This window comes from Rhamphochromis longiceps, linkage group LG16 (assembly GCF_057381845.1).
Source record: "Rhamphochromis longiceps isolate RC_006_pf linkage group LG16, R_longiceps_female_GT1.1, whole genome shotgun sequence".
NCBI classification, from domain to species: Eukaryota; Metazoa; Chordata; class Actinopteri; order Cichliformes; family Cichlidae; genus Rhamphochromis; species Rhamphochromis longiceps.
In genome coordinates this window covers 37,232,536-37,247,892 of record NC_140572.1, presented here as the reverse complement: position 1 = coordinate 37,247,892, position 15,357 = coordinate 37,232,536, and positions in this window count along the sequence as shown.

Here is a 15,357-nt window from a genome sequence, read left to right as displayed (position 1 = left end):
TTCAAACCCCCCTAATGTTTAGTCCGGGTGCTGCGACTGAGGCCCTGGTTACTCGATTCCTCCTTAGCAACGGATAGTCTCTGAAAGTGTTGCACTCGCTGCTGCCAGTCGTGGGGATTGTGCAACAACTGAATGCCAAAAATGTCAAATGTAACTGATGATCACTGCAGTTGCGTTTAAGTCATCTAAAATGTTTTGTTTTCATTTTTCTCCATCTCTCTTAATAACAGGAACCCTGAAACATGAATATCTTGTTATGATATGTTGCACAAACCTCTCATTAATTGAAGAATGGCATGATACACGAAAACCATTTCATTATTTCATTGAAACATGTCAGAAATATGACCACTTCTGTAGCTTAATGAACTGTGCCAAATCATTCAGACCATTTGTCAGCTCTGTTGAAATGTGTGTATCTTTGGTGTGCTTGTAATGATGAATGAACTTCCCATTGACCCAAGAAAAGGCATCAAACTATCAATTCTGCAGAGTTTCATGAGATTATAATAGCAATACTAACCACTCCTCTGTTGCTATAGGCTTTGCATGGGCTTGTAAAAAATCCTTACACTTTCAGTGGTTACAAATGCATTAAACACACACACACACACACACACACACACACACACACACACACACACACACACACACACACACACACACACACACACACACACACACACACACACACAGACAACCAAATTTACAATAAATCAAGACTATGTGACATAATTGTTTGTACAATATCGACATTGGTGGTATTGCAGATGATGTAATCACTATTTATTTATGTAAACGAAACAATGAAATATCTCTTTGTCAAAGAGAAATGTTTTATTGATCAATAAAGTTTTATCCTGCCTAATCATCAACAATCCTGAGTCATTCGTTTTAAAGCAAGAAGCGAGACGTCATTGTTGAGCAGCTGAGTGCTTCTTAGGATTTTAAATGAAAAATGGACAATAATGGTAAGTACTGTATGAAAAACCTTTATCACTAATGAAATCTAAACCAAAAACATTACGGGTGATTCAAAAATAAAAACTAGACGTTTAGAAAAAAGATGAAAACAAACTGAAATAATTTTACAAAATTGGAAACTTGTAAAACAAACTAATATAAACTAAAAATATGCAGGAAATATTCTTGTTTGCCTGCTAAAATTTATAATCACAACCTGCCAGAGGAGGAGCTTTGGAGCTTTGGGAATCAACTGCTTTCAGAAAGGTTTTCTTGTACTTCCTAAAATCTTTCCTCCATGTAATATTAATTTTGTTCTTTAAAAATGACCAACATTAGCACTGGGACCATTAAAATCTAAACTGAAATGAGCAAACCCACTGTGAAAACTCACTGAAACCACAGTAAACTGAAAAAAGTCAAAATAAATTAAAATAAAATCTAATTAGAAAATGGAAAATCATAATGACTCCAGCACAGAAATGACTCTTACTTAATTTAACTACGTCGCTAATGGGAATTTTTTAACAGTTTTCCTGCATACTGAGGAGTATATTTGTGTGTACTTGTTTCATTTACAAATTACAAAGTCAAGAAGATCAGGTTTGTGGTGGTTGTCACGCGGACTCGTTGAATACAAGTATTTAAGTTAAAATCACCAAATTATTATTGTCATTGTTTCCTGTCGTATGATGATTAGACTTTGATTCTTGTGTGTTTGTGTTCAGAGGCAGAGATGTTTGTCACTGTTACAGACGCACAGTCGTGTCTCTTTCAAACACTGGAAAACTAAATAAACACAAAAATAAAATAAAATAGAAACTGTGAGGATAAATCGATTAGGTTTATTGTAAAATGTCCTAATTTATGCTGTTTACCTTAAAATAAGGGAAAACCTTTTAAATTAAGTAATACTTCATGTTATATTGTCTCTTTTTAAGTGTTTATTTTTAATAAGCAGTACTTGATATTATAATAACAATTTTGTTTTTTTAAGTAAAACTATTTACCTTAACAATGTGTTAAGTTTAATAATCAAATCAGTGATCCTGCTGACTCGCTACTTGATATACTTAAAATTGTAAATATCAGACCTGTCAAGCGTTACTACAAGAAGTTTTTACTTTACTTTTGGCACTTTTGCCATGTTTGGTTTTGCTCAAGAAAGAGTTCTTAAATCTATCACACTCATTACAGAAGAGGCTTTGAAGGTCATCTGTACAATGTTTGCTTTGTTGTGAATAATTTAGACACAGTCTTACTGTGATGTAATGTCACTTTACATTTAAACTATAAATGTAAAATAACGTGTGTCTACACTGATGGTTTTACAGGTTACTTGTGTGTTTGTATCCAGTATTCATGCTGTCATTCTGAGCTGCTCTATACTGTGGATGCTGACCAGTGTGTGGGTGGTGTTGCAACAATCATATTCTTAATTTTTCATCTTTTTATTTTTTGCAGTATTTGCAGCTACTCTCTTATTTCCCAGGGTGATGCCACAGCAGTTGGATCCACATATTTGATTTGGCACAGATTTTACACCACACGCCCTTCCCTGACACAAGCCTCACATTCATCGAGGCTTGAGAAAGCCAACAGGAGTACACTAACTTGTGTTTCCCTGAGGCTGGATTCTGTGTGTTGAAGCACAGAAACAGCAAAGAGAGGGTTAAAGACTAATAGAAGTCATTTCTGTACCTCAGTGTATTTTCTCACCTCCTATGATTACATTTCACACTTTTGCATCATCATCATCTCCGACCTGCACGCACACTGTTCTGCAAAGGCTCCTGTGCATTAAGAACACCACAAAGTGACGACAGAAAAATGGGAATTTATCTCTGTGTCTGCTTTGGAGTTTATAGCAGTTGTAAAACACTTTTACATCACCAAGTAAGTGTGAATGAATTATTCTATCAGGAGTAGAACTTCACAGACTAATGTTTAATGCCTTTTAGTTGGCAGATAGGCCTCTAGGAGGAATAAATCATGGCACCGAAGCTATTCATGTAACCACTCCAGTCTAGAGCTTTGACAGCTTTCCTGCTGGGCTGGAAAGCTGACTTTACAGAAACTAGGAGTCAGTCTCTGAGCTATGAGTCTAGACTTTCATTTAAAATCTACCTCCAAACCCAACTCTTCCAAATGCAAACGATTCTGTACTGATTAACATCTAAAATTGTGTGTATGCACAAAAGGCAGCAAAGTGCAAAGGCACTCTTTTTTCAGATTTTTCCAGTCACGTCTACACACAGATCACTTTTGTAGAACTTATCATGAAATCTGGTGCACATGCACGAGTCTCATTTCTGCTCCAATCTTTAGTCAAGAAATGTAAGTAGGCAGTCACTTATGTCACCTTTTGCATATAAAATCATCGCTTGCATCTCAAGTTATTAGACATGGCAATTAAGACAACATCAAAGAAGAAGTGCTTCACTGGAGGAAGGAACGTGGGTTCTGTTTGTCTCAGTTTTGGAAACACAAACAAAAAAATAAGCACTGAAGGAAAAGTGATTCATGATCGACTGTGAAGTTCACTGCGAAGGACCCAAAGACACGAAGTGAAGGAGAATGGAAGAATCCATCTCCACCTATTTCTTTTTTTGATCTTCACTTCATGTTATTGACCTCGACCTGCCTTTTTGCATGCATGAAATCTGCACAAACCAGTTAATGGGTAGAAAAACGCATAAGCATAGCTTCATACATCCATCCCCTGGCAAAGGGAATGAAACCTGAAGACACCTGCTCAACCAGCTGGAACTGCATATGTGAGAAGCTGTTGTACTTTGATCCTAGAGCAGATCTTTATGTAGTGTGTAAAGAGATATGCATTACACTGTTTGATTTTTTTTAACATCCCTGTAACAGGTAGATTCATACTTTCCTTAAGACTATTTGGTTTTTAATGAAGTCTCTAAAGGCAGAGCTGCGAATCAGAGCGTGCTAGGATCTCACACTGCTGAAAAACTGGAGAGCCGACTGCTGGAAGCCCCAACTACATCTGTGCATCCAGTCATGAGGTCCTAATACTAAAATGGTAAGTTTCACACACAGAGAACTAAGGACGCAAAGCAGTGCTGACACACAGGTTTAATAAGCTCTGTTATTCATATCCTAGCTGGAGCATGTTGCTGTTCTCTTCCATGTACTCCATGCACTTCGAGGTATAAGGTAAATGGCGTTAATGTGAGCATGAATAGCTGTTTGCATCTACGCATGAGGCCAGAACATTGAGTGTACTCTGCTTAGAAGTGGCTGTAGGAATAAATGGATAAGCACCAGCTTACATCAGTGGACTGCCATACGTCCCGAGCAGGTCTGCGAGGCCATGTGATCAGGGCCGACTTGTTGTACATCATACAAGGCTGAAAACTAAAGGTGACAGAGCTTTTGTCACAGTGGCCTCCAAACTCTGGAACTCTCTCCCTCTGAGCTTGAGATCTGTGCACTCAGTAGTTTCTTTCAAGAAACTTCTAAAAACTCAACTTTGTAGACTTGCATTCAGTCGGCTCTTTTTCTGTTTTTATGCTCTGGTAGTTTGTTGTGAAGCACTTTGGGATCTTTGTCTTGAAAGGAGCTATAAATAAGACTTTACTTTAGTTTACTTTACTCGCTTATAGGTCTGATTGTTGGGGTTTTCTCTGCATTGTTGTCGGCTCTTTTCCTTGCAATATAAAGTGCTTCTAAGTGACCGTTGCAATTTTGTGCTACACAAATAGAATAGAAAGCAGATGTTTTTGCACCTCTGGAGCAGTCGGGTGTGCGTGAACTCAATGCCAAGGAGGAAAACCATCAGCAGTGATCTTAGAGAAGTCATTGTTGTTGCCCATCAATCAGGAATGGGCTAATCAGACCATTTTCAAACTATTTAAAGTTTATCACTCTGCAGTGAGACAGTATTCACAACTAGAAAACATTCAAGACACCTGCCAACCTTCCTAGGAGTGGACATCACAGCAAATACACCTCAAGGTCAGACTGTGCAATGCTCAGTAAGACTAATTAGCATGGTAGATAAAATGATAGATACAATTCATAACAGTACAAAAGGAAAACACCATAGGAGCTAAGCATGTAGTAGTCATTGAATCGACTATGAAGTCCTCCGTATACCAAAATATTCTCACGCTTATGTGAGGCCATCTGTCTGACAGCTGAAGCTCAGACAAAACTACATCTGCAGTTCAACGATTCCCAGCACAGCAACAAATCTACAGAAGAATGAGTGAAAAAGAAAACAGTCCAGGTGCTGCAATGGCCCAATAAACTGAAGCATTGTTGTGAGGAATCGTGTGCCTCTCGATATCGCAAAATGAAAGGGATTAATATGACAAATTAACACACTAAACGTTCAGTCTCAGCCTCCCCACTTGAAAGAGTACGACGTAGAATTACAGGCACTCTGGATAAAAATGGAGTCAGAGAATGAAAAAGGTCAGCTGAGAGTTGAGATGATTAAGGAGCTGCTTTCTTCATCTGCAGGAACAAGTGGCTAACTTAGAGGAACTCCTGGAGCTGAAGGTAGAGAACAAAATCCAACAAACTCCAGATATATAACAAGACATGTTTTAATATGGAAACTTTATAAAACCAGATATCTAAGGTAAAGGTATTTCTTATTGTTTCAGACCTAAACTTTTTTAAAATACGCATTTTCTTTTTAGATGAGTTTGCCATGTTTCCAACCATTTATTTGACCAAATCTTGGTGCTACTGGGAGCTCAGGTCTGTGCAGGCAAAGGATTATTAGCTGTGGTCCATCATCAGTTTGTGTGTGTGTGTGTGTGTGTGTGTGTGTGTGTGTGTGTGTGTGTGTGTGTGTGTGTGTGTGTGTGTGTTTAAAACATCACCTTATTGACAGTAATTAAAATACTAAGTAATAAAAGTACACTCATGAGTAAATTAATCTAATAATGTAAAATATAACAAATCTTATCTTTCTTTTGTCTGCTGCCACATTTGGATGGATGCCCAGTGTGTGGAGAAACTGAAGGTAACAAATGCCATCTGTAGCTCAGATGGTGGAGCAGGAAACCGAGTAATCGGAAAGTTGGTAGTTTGATCCTTGTCTGCCCCAGTCTGGATCCCAAATATCCTTTGGCAACATACTAACCTGAAGGTACTCTTCGATGCATCCACTGGAGCATGAATGTGTGTAAATGTATAGCTTGTGTAAATGGGCAAATGAGGCAAGTTGTTCAAAGTGCTTTGAGTGCTCATTTAGAGCAGGAAAGTGCAGATATATAAGAACCAGTACATATCTGGGACTCTCCACCATTTGACCTTAGAACTGAAGAAGCTTCTCGGATGAGAGGTGAAACGTCTTCAAGTAACTTAAAGAAGTCCAGACGCTTTTCTTTGCAAGCTCCTTAGACTACGATGACCTGGATGACTGAGAACCTTCACAGACATAAGAACCAGTACAGTTATCATCTTTTAATGGTAAACTATCAGTTAGTAGAATAATAATCATCATATGGTGACTGTCTGGTCAATCGTGTTGTCGGTACTGCGAAACAAATCAGTTGTTTAAATTTTTTTGTATGGGGTGAAAAAATGAGCAGTAATCTCGCTGGAGTTTCAGTTCTTTTTAATTGGACTCTTGTTGTGTTGGTCTTGATTGTGCACTTTAACTATATTAGGCTAACATAGATGAAAAACTAAAAATAAATGTGATTAAAAAGTAGTTAACTGAAAAAAGTGCAAAACTTTAATAATGTGCTTCACTCTGTTCCCAGTAATGAAACATATCTGGAGGACTAACCCTTGCTGGGTCTTTGTGCTCCATCTTTATCTGCTTCAGAGACCAAAGTGGTTTTAAACTCACATGTTTTCTCAGTTCATCTCATCACATAAAGGACATCCCTCAGGTCTGAAAACAAATATGTTGTGTTTCATGGTGTTTGAGCTGGTGTAGCTACTCGTATTCCTTTCTCTTAGATAGCACTGGTGTCCTGTGCTTTCAGGATGTGATTAAATGGTTCCTTACATTAAAAGAATGCTCAACAGTAACAGACGCTAAACAGTTTCTGTATCAGATAAATTGCTGTAGGGACTTTCACTGCATTCTGGAGACAGCCAGAAATAAAGTCCCCATCTAGCAGAATAACAAAAACTAGGTCTGCAGTGACTCTGGTGCATGAACAAATCTGGTGACCCCAGAGCAGTTATTTGGCACAAAACTCTTTGACACTCTTGGAAAACAGTTTTAAAGAGTTTACAGGGAGCCATATTGGTCAACACCCACACTACTCTCCTGTTTTGCCATGCAGGGCCTGGTTACAGTGTAACACTGTTACCAGTTTGGTTTAAGTGTTACTCTGGGGTTTATCTACAGTGTGCATTTTTCTTATGTGCCATACGGAAGATTAAGAAAGAATTGTATTTTTTTGAATCACTACTGCACAGCATTCATATCATATGTGTCAACATCTGCAATTTAATGCTGAGACATGTTGAGTGATTACATTTGGATCTTTTGTTGGGAGATGCTTTCAGAGATGACTGCCCCACTTTCCTTTTTTAAAAGCTTTCAAGTAATTCAGAAACCAGGAAATGACAATTATAGATATATCAAATTATTATCATTATCTTTTTTTTTTTTAACCAGATTGCACAAACATTACAATCAGTGCACTTATAATTGTCTGTGAAAAAATGAGTCATCAAATGCAATCACTGCAGGCTGCTGAACAAAACAAAAGCAACAGAGAAAAAGTGATATTCAGAGTTTCCTTTTTCAGGAACAAACAGTTCCCCCAATCCTGGCCCATTCTGCGTGCTTTCCTGGGTCACTGCTCGTCACTTCCACTGACAATACTGACATCATTACTCTGGTCCATTCATTTTCTTGCCTGCCTTCTGCGAGCCAAACAGAATCGATTCTTTGTGCTGTAAATCTCAGCGCTCTTCTGTCATTCTTTGCAACAAACCTCCTCCACATCTCTGCCTCACCACTCGGAGGCCAACCCAAGTCTTCATCTTCTTCTTCATCAGTATTTAGACTCTGAGGAGTCTTCTCCCACCTCCTCTCACTGCTGGGATTCTGACGATTCATCTGAGTCTAATACTTTAAGATACTTTAATTGAATTCTGAATCTCAGCAAATCACATTTAATATTTCCAAACAACCTCTCTTTATTGAAATGTGATGATAGCATCATATAAACTGCAAATCATGGCCTTTTCATATTATATTAGTATTGTGCACTTGGAAAATGTTTGTTTCATAATATTTTTCTAGTTTGACATTTTTAGTGCATTCGTTCTTTTGTGTCTTTGCCTCTGGCATTCATTTGCAGGATAGCTAGCTTCCTGGCTCATCATTCAAAAGTGGAAGTGAGTCTGATCTGGCCTTAAGAAACTTATTTAGTACTTTAGAAAACCTGGTTCAAATGCGAGTGAATATCAAGATCGGATCATGACAGTTATGCAAAATAATTTTGATTTATATGGAAAAGTCTGCATATAAGTGCTCATTCAAGGCGTTATTTAACATATACATCCAACATTTATGATAACTCCTAAAAAAAAACCCTACTGACTGGCAAAGCCCAGAATGGATTAGTGATTTGCATACTCTGGGTCCATTTATCTTACCATTAATCATCAGTCTGAAAGTATCAAGAAGATGCTAAGATATGCTGTTTCCCAAATTCTGATTAAATTCATTACTGGTGTATTTGATTGAACAGAGCTGGATGTTTGGCCAAAAAAAGGAAGCAACAGACAAACAATGTTGCCCAGTTTTGGCCCCTTTTTTACCTTTGAAAAATATTTGATTTCTCACAGTTGCACTGCCAGCAGCGTACGAGGTCAGGGGACAGAATCTGAAGTTGAAAAGATTCATTGGAGAGAAAACTCAAGAGACGAGGCCAGCGGAAAAGTCGGGTCTACAGAGAGAGCAGCAATTACAGAGAGATTTTCTTGTAAAATGATGACTTGATTGATCTGAGGTCAAAGCTGAAGGGTAAAGAAAGTTTTTGAAAAAGTGCCTGCAGTTAGATGACCACGTGTAATGTCATCTCGGACAGGGGAATAACAATAAGCCAGCGTCTGAGACCATGAAAGTCTGAGTCGGCTGAAGATCGTTTCAGAGATAAAAGCTGATGTCAGTTAAGAAGAGACTGAAAGCAGAAATGCGACATTAAAAAGGATCGTGTCATGTTTTAGGAAACATGAAACCAGGTTCAGAGGATATGAGAAAGAATAGGTAGACAGTAGAAGATGATAGTATAAAAATAAAAAACCAAAAGCGCTGAACGCTCCAACATTTTAATTATGAGAAACAGAAAATTAAAGATGCCAGGTTAAATAAAGTTGCACTTGTCCTGGTCCTCAGCTTTCTGCAAACGAGCCATGTGTAGGTGAGGAACAACGAGCTGCTGGACCAGCATACACCAGACTAAAGTCAAACTTGTCCTCCATGGCTGAATGCCTGCATATAAATTCAAACATTCATTTCTGTATTTTGCTGTATTTTGAGTGCATTTCAGCATCCTGATCCTCATATAGACTTGGACTTACTAACTCGCTCTTATGGAAATTCGAATGCACTTTTTATTATTAAGGCAGATAGATGGCATACACCGAGCCAACGAGTCAAATAAAGCTAAAGACATGTGCCCACACTGATAGAGGAAAGTAACACTGCAGCAGTTTTGTGGACTGTAAGGTGAAAAGTATAAAGTTTTGCTTTTGTGTTTCTACTGTGTGTGCTGTGTGTACTTTGTTGCTCTTTCCTTTGGATGAACTTGACAGATCTGATCTTAACCGCGTCCAATCTCCTTGGGCTGAACTGAGACTGATGGCTTAATGTTCAACACAAGCCCCCAACCTCACTGATGCTCTGGTTGAATGGAAGGAAATCCCAGTCTGTACTATCTGGCTGTTAGTAATCCTTCACAGGAGAGCGGAGACTGTTATAGCAGTAAATGTATGCAAATCCACCTGGAACATGCAGTGAAGGTTTACAATGCTCAGACGTCCACATAATTCTTCTGTTTCAGTTTAGTTAGTTTATAGCATCACTGTGTAATTGTTTGACAGCTGAGTAGATCAGTATGAAGGCAGTCTGATTTTGCTTAGGTTTATAATTGTTGTGCACAGGTGCGCTGGTGTCTGTCAATCAGGTGCATGATTCATGTGTTGGACTCGTGGAAATGAGCCAGACTTCAGTCACGCAGCCTCAGCCTGAAACCAAATCTAACGTGACCATTTGGTGGCCTTGATCTGATCCCAGCGCTGTTCTACACCATGTCCCAGACGGCTCTGACTGTCTAGCTATAAGAAAGACAAAAAAAAAAAAAATTAATATTATGTTTGTGTCACCTAATATCTTTACTCGTTAATGTCACATGTCAGTCCTGCAATAGACTGACAGCCATCTTTCACCTTAAGACAGCTGGGATAGGCTTTTAGTTCAAGCTAAAGATTGTGACTTGTTTTGAGGAGCCTACACACCACCAACACAGACATTTCTGACTTTGCGGCACATCATCAGCTGAGAAACTTCCTTCTTTCAACTGCTCACTTTAGGTGTTGCAAGCCTAAAGCATTGGAAATATTTTGTCTCTTCATGTTTTCTTTATATTTTTATTTTTTTTTATCTTCGTTAATGGGGCTGCAGGTATGGAGTAGTCTGCAAGTTCAGAGGTGTAATCCAGATTATTTGCATTGAACTTCTTTTCAGCAAAGTTCCACTGGCTTTCTTTGCCATTGCATGGAAGACTACAGAGGATTATCTGGATGTTCATGCCATGGATGAGGACAGTACTTTGATTCCTATGTGGAAAACCACGACATTGTCTCTGCGACTGATGTAAGGATCTGAGGCGAGCAAATTAAGTATGAGTTTCAAAAGTTATCAGTTCGTAACTGCTTCACTGAAGCATGTGAAATGTTCAGATTTGCTATTTGTCGTTGAAAAACTCTGTATATGTATATAAATAATTTTTCTTTCTTCTGACCTTTTTAAAAATATTATGAAGTCCTGAAGCTGTAACATTTATCAGATTGGGCTTAAATATTTAATGAGGGAGACTTATTAAAGAGGACCAAATCAGAAGCTAAATGTCTAAAAAGAAAACACAAAATCACGGAGATAAAATTTACCCAAAGTACTCACGATTGGACTGCGTTGCTCATTTCAGTCTTCAAGTTCATTAATGCAGGTTTTGAGATGTTTGACTTTCACATCTTTGACTTGAAATGAAAAACAGCACAAACCTCGACTACGAAGAAAGTACATCCTGTTTCATTTCTAAAGTTTTACACACAATCAATACGTTCTCTCTCAGACGAGTGATTTACATCAGTCAGTGAGAAAAAAAAATGGTGTTTCATATTAGAAAAATCCTTGAATAATAAAATACTGTAGAGGTTTAGCTTTAAGGTTTTTATGACAGGATAGATTTATTTATTCTAAGGATAGAATGAAAAACAACATAATTGATGTTATGTTGTTTTTCATTGTGCTTTTGACTGTAGTGAGTATGTTGCGATAGTACTGATTACAAACCAGCACTGCATCTTTATAATTCGATGTAATTATCTGCTTCACTTGTATATTTTTCTGTGTAATTAGGGGCATATATACAGGACATACAGCTGACATAATAACATGAAATTGCTGTCCTGTGGACCCTGAAAGAGCGGTGTTACACAATTACTGTCAGTTTGAAAACAGAAAAAATACATAACCAAAGAAATCTGAATTTCTGTGAGATAGTGGCAGCTATAAACTACTGTCAAGATAATACAGATCACATAATCATATTTTTAGCCGGGTTCAAGGGTACCTCTTCATTCGACATGCATTCATTTAAGGATACAAAAAGTCAAGAAGAAAAAAGGTTTCAAACAAATTATGAAATTTGATCACCTGTATAACTGAGCTGCAAAGACAACAGTGAACTGTATCATCTAAAAGTCTGCAGGAGGAGAGCTGCTGCTAGATTTGTTTGTCATTTATTATCCTGGTGTTGGGGGCCACCATGTGGTGATAGTAAAGAACTGCATCACAGTACCTTTCAAACATATGAATAGGTTAATGATGCATCAGTTCATAATGTATGTATCACACATTAATGCATACATTAATTAATCCGGGAACTTAAAGTGTTTTTGAGGTGTCATTGGCACAGGAAGGGCCCGGACAGTTTCCTGACCCTTAAGTTGCAACCTTCACATTTTTCAAAGTAAAGTCCGACATCAGAGAGGTCAGTGGTTATTTTTAGTATTGAGGCATTTGTTATGATAGATTATCTACAGAAAATAGAGTTTCAGTAGCCAGCCTCAGCAGAGCCTCTGCCCTTGACTGCTGCCCGACATGCACCCATCACCTACTGGGGCCTCCTGCGTGTGGTGAGCCCACTGGTGGGTGGGCACATGTCACCTCTTCAGGCAGAGTGTAGAATAGAGCTTCTCCTCAAAAGGACCCAGATGAGGTGGCTCAGGCATCTGACTAGGATGCCTCCTGTGCAAGGTTTTAGGGTAGGCCCAGGATATACTGGAGGGATCATGTCTGACTTGGGAATGTCATGGTTTTTCCCAGATGAGCTCGAGGAGGTGGCGGATTGCACAAGGTTCGTTCCAGCTACTGATGCAATTCCCCTTTGGTGTTGCATGTGGTGCAAGACTCAAAAGCAGCTTTTGTCTATTTATCCATTTATTCCTACAGCCACTTCTAAGCAGAGTACACTCAATGTTCTGGCCTCATGCGTAGATGCAAACAGCTATTCATGCTCACATTAACGCCATTTACCTTATACCTCGAAGTGCATGGAGTACATGGAAGAGAACAGCAACATGCTCCAGCTAGGATATGAATAACAGAGCTTATTAAACCTGTGTGTCAGCACTGCTTTGCGTCCTTAGTTCTCTGTGTGTGAAACTTACCATTTTAGTATTAGGACCTCATGACTGGATGCACAGATGTAGTTGGGGCTTCCAGCAGTCGGCTCTCCAGTTTTTCAGCAGTGTGAGATCCTAGCACGCTCTGATTCGCAGCTCTGCCTTTAGAGACTTCATTAAAAACCAAATAGTCTTAAGGAAAGTATGAATCTACCTGTTACAGGGATGTTAAAAAAAATCAAACAGTGTAATGCATATCTCTTTACACACTACATAAAGATCTGCTCTAGGATCAAAGTACAACAGCTTCTCACATATGCAGTTCCAGCTGGTTGAGCAGGTGTCTTCAGGTTTCATTCCCTTTGCCAGGGGATGGATGTATGAAGCTATGCTTATGCGTTTTTCTACCCATTAACTGGTTTGTGCCGATTTCATGCATGCAAAAAGGCAGGTCGAGGTCAATAACATGAAGTGAAGATCAAAAAAAGAAATAGGTGGAGATGGATTCTTCCATTCTCCTTCACTTCGTGTCTTTGGGTCCTTCGCAGTGAACTTCACAGTCGATCATGAATCACTTTTCCTTCAGTGCTTATTTTTTTGTTTGTGTTTCCAAAACTGAGACAAACAGAACCCACGTTCCTTCCTCCAGTGAAGCACTTCTTCTTTGATGTTGTCTTAATTGCCATGTCTAATAACTTGAGATGCAAGCGATGATTTTATATGCAAAAGGTGACATAAGTGACTGCCTACTTACATTTCTTGACTAAAGATTGGAGCAGAAATGAGACTCGTGCATGTGCACCAGATTTCATGATAAGTTCTACAAAAGTGATCTGTGTGTAGACGTGACTGGAAAAATCTGAAAAAAGAGTGCCTTTGCACTTTGCTGCCTTTTGTGCATACACACAATTTTAGATGTTAATCAGTACAGAATTGTTTGCATTTGGAAGAGTTGGGTTTGGAGGTAGATTTTAAATGAAAGTCTAGACTCATAGCTCAGAGACTGACTCCTAGTTTCTGTAAAGTCAGCTTTCCAGCCCAGCAGGAAAGCTGTCAAAGCTCTAGACTGGAGTGGTTACATGAATAGCTTCGGTGCCATGATTTATTCCTCCTAGAGGCCTATCTGCCAACTAAAAGGCATTAAACATTAGTCTGTGAAGTTCTACTCCTGATAGAATAATTCATTCACACTTACTTGGTGATGTAAAAGTGTTTTACAACTGCTATAAACTCCAAAGCAGACACAGAGATAAATTCCCATTTTTCTGTCGTCACTTTGTGGTGTTCTTAATGCACAGGAGCCTTTGCAGAACAGTGTGCGTGCAGGTCGGAGATGATGATGATGCAAAAGTGTGAAATGTAATCATAGGAGGTGAGAAAATACACTGAGGTACAGAAATGACTTCTATTAGTCTTTAACCCTCTCTTTGCTGTTTCTGTGCTTCAACACACAGAATCCAGCCTCAGGGAAACACAAGTTAGTGTACTCCTGTTGGCTTTCTCAAGCCTCGATGAATGTGAGGCTTGTGTCAGGGAAGGGCGTGTGGTGTAAAATCTGTGCCAAATCAAATATGTGGATCCAACTGCTGTGGCATCACCCTGGGAAATAAGAGAGTAGCTGCAAATACTGCAAAAAATAAAAAGATGAAAAATTAAGAATATGATTGTTGCAACACCACCCACACACTGGTCAGCATCCACAGTATAGAGCAGCTCAGAATGACAGCATGAATACTGGATACAAACACACAAGTAACCTGTAAAACCATCAGTGTAGACACACGTTATTTTACATTTATAGTTTAAATGTAAAGTGACATTACATCACAGTAAGACTGTGTCTAAATTATTCACAACAAAGCAAACATTGTACAGATGACCTTCAAAGCCTCTTCTGTAATGAGTGTGATAGATTTAAGAACTCTTTCTTGAGCAAAACCAAACATGGCAAAAGTGCCAAAAGTAAAGTAAAAACTTCTTGTAGTAACGCTTGACAGGTCTGATATTTACAATTTTAAGTATATCAAGTAGCGAGTCAGCAGGATCACTGATTTGATTATTAAACTTAACACATTGTTAAGGTAAATAGTTTTACTTAAAAAAACAAAATTGTTATTATAATATCAAGTACTGCTTATTAAAAATAAACACTTAAAAAGAGACAATATAACATGAAGTATTACTTAATTTAAAAGGTTTTCCCTTATTTTAAGGTAAACAGCATAAATTAGGACATTTTACAATAAACCTAATCGATTTATCCTCACAGTTTCTATTTTATTTTATTTTTGTGTTTATTTAGTTTTCCAGTGTTTGAAAGAGACACGACTGTGCGTCTGTAACAGTGACAAACATCTCTGCCTCTGAACACAAACACACAAGAATCAAAGTCTAATCATCATACGACAGGAAACAATGACAATAATAATTTGGTGATTTTAACTTAAATACTTGTATTCAACGAGTCCGCGTGACAACCACCACAAACCTGATCTTCTTGACTTTGTAATTTGTAAATGAAACAAGTACACA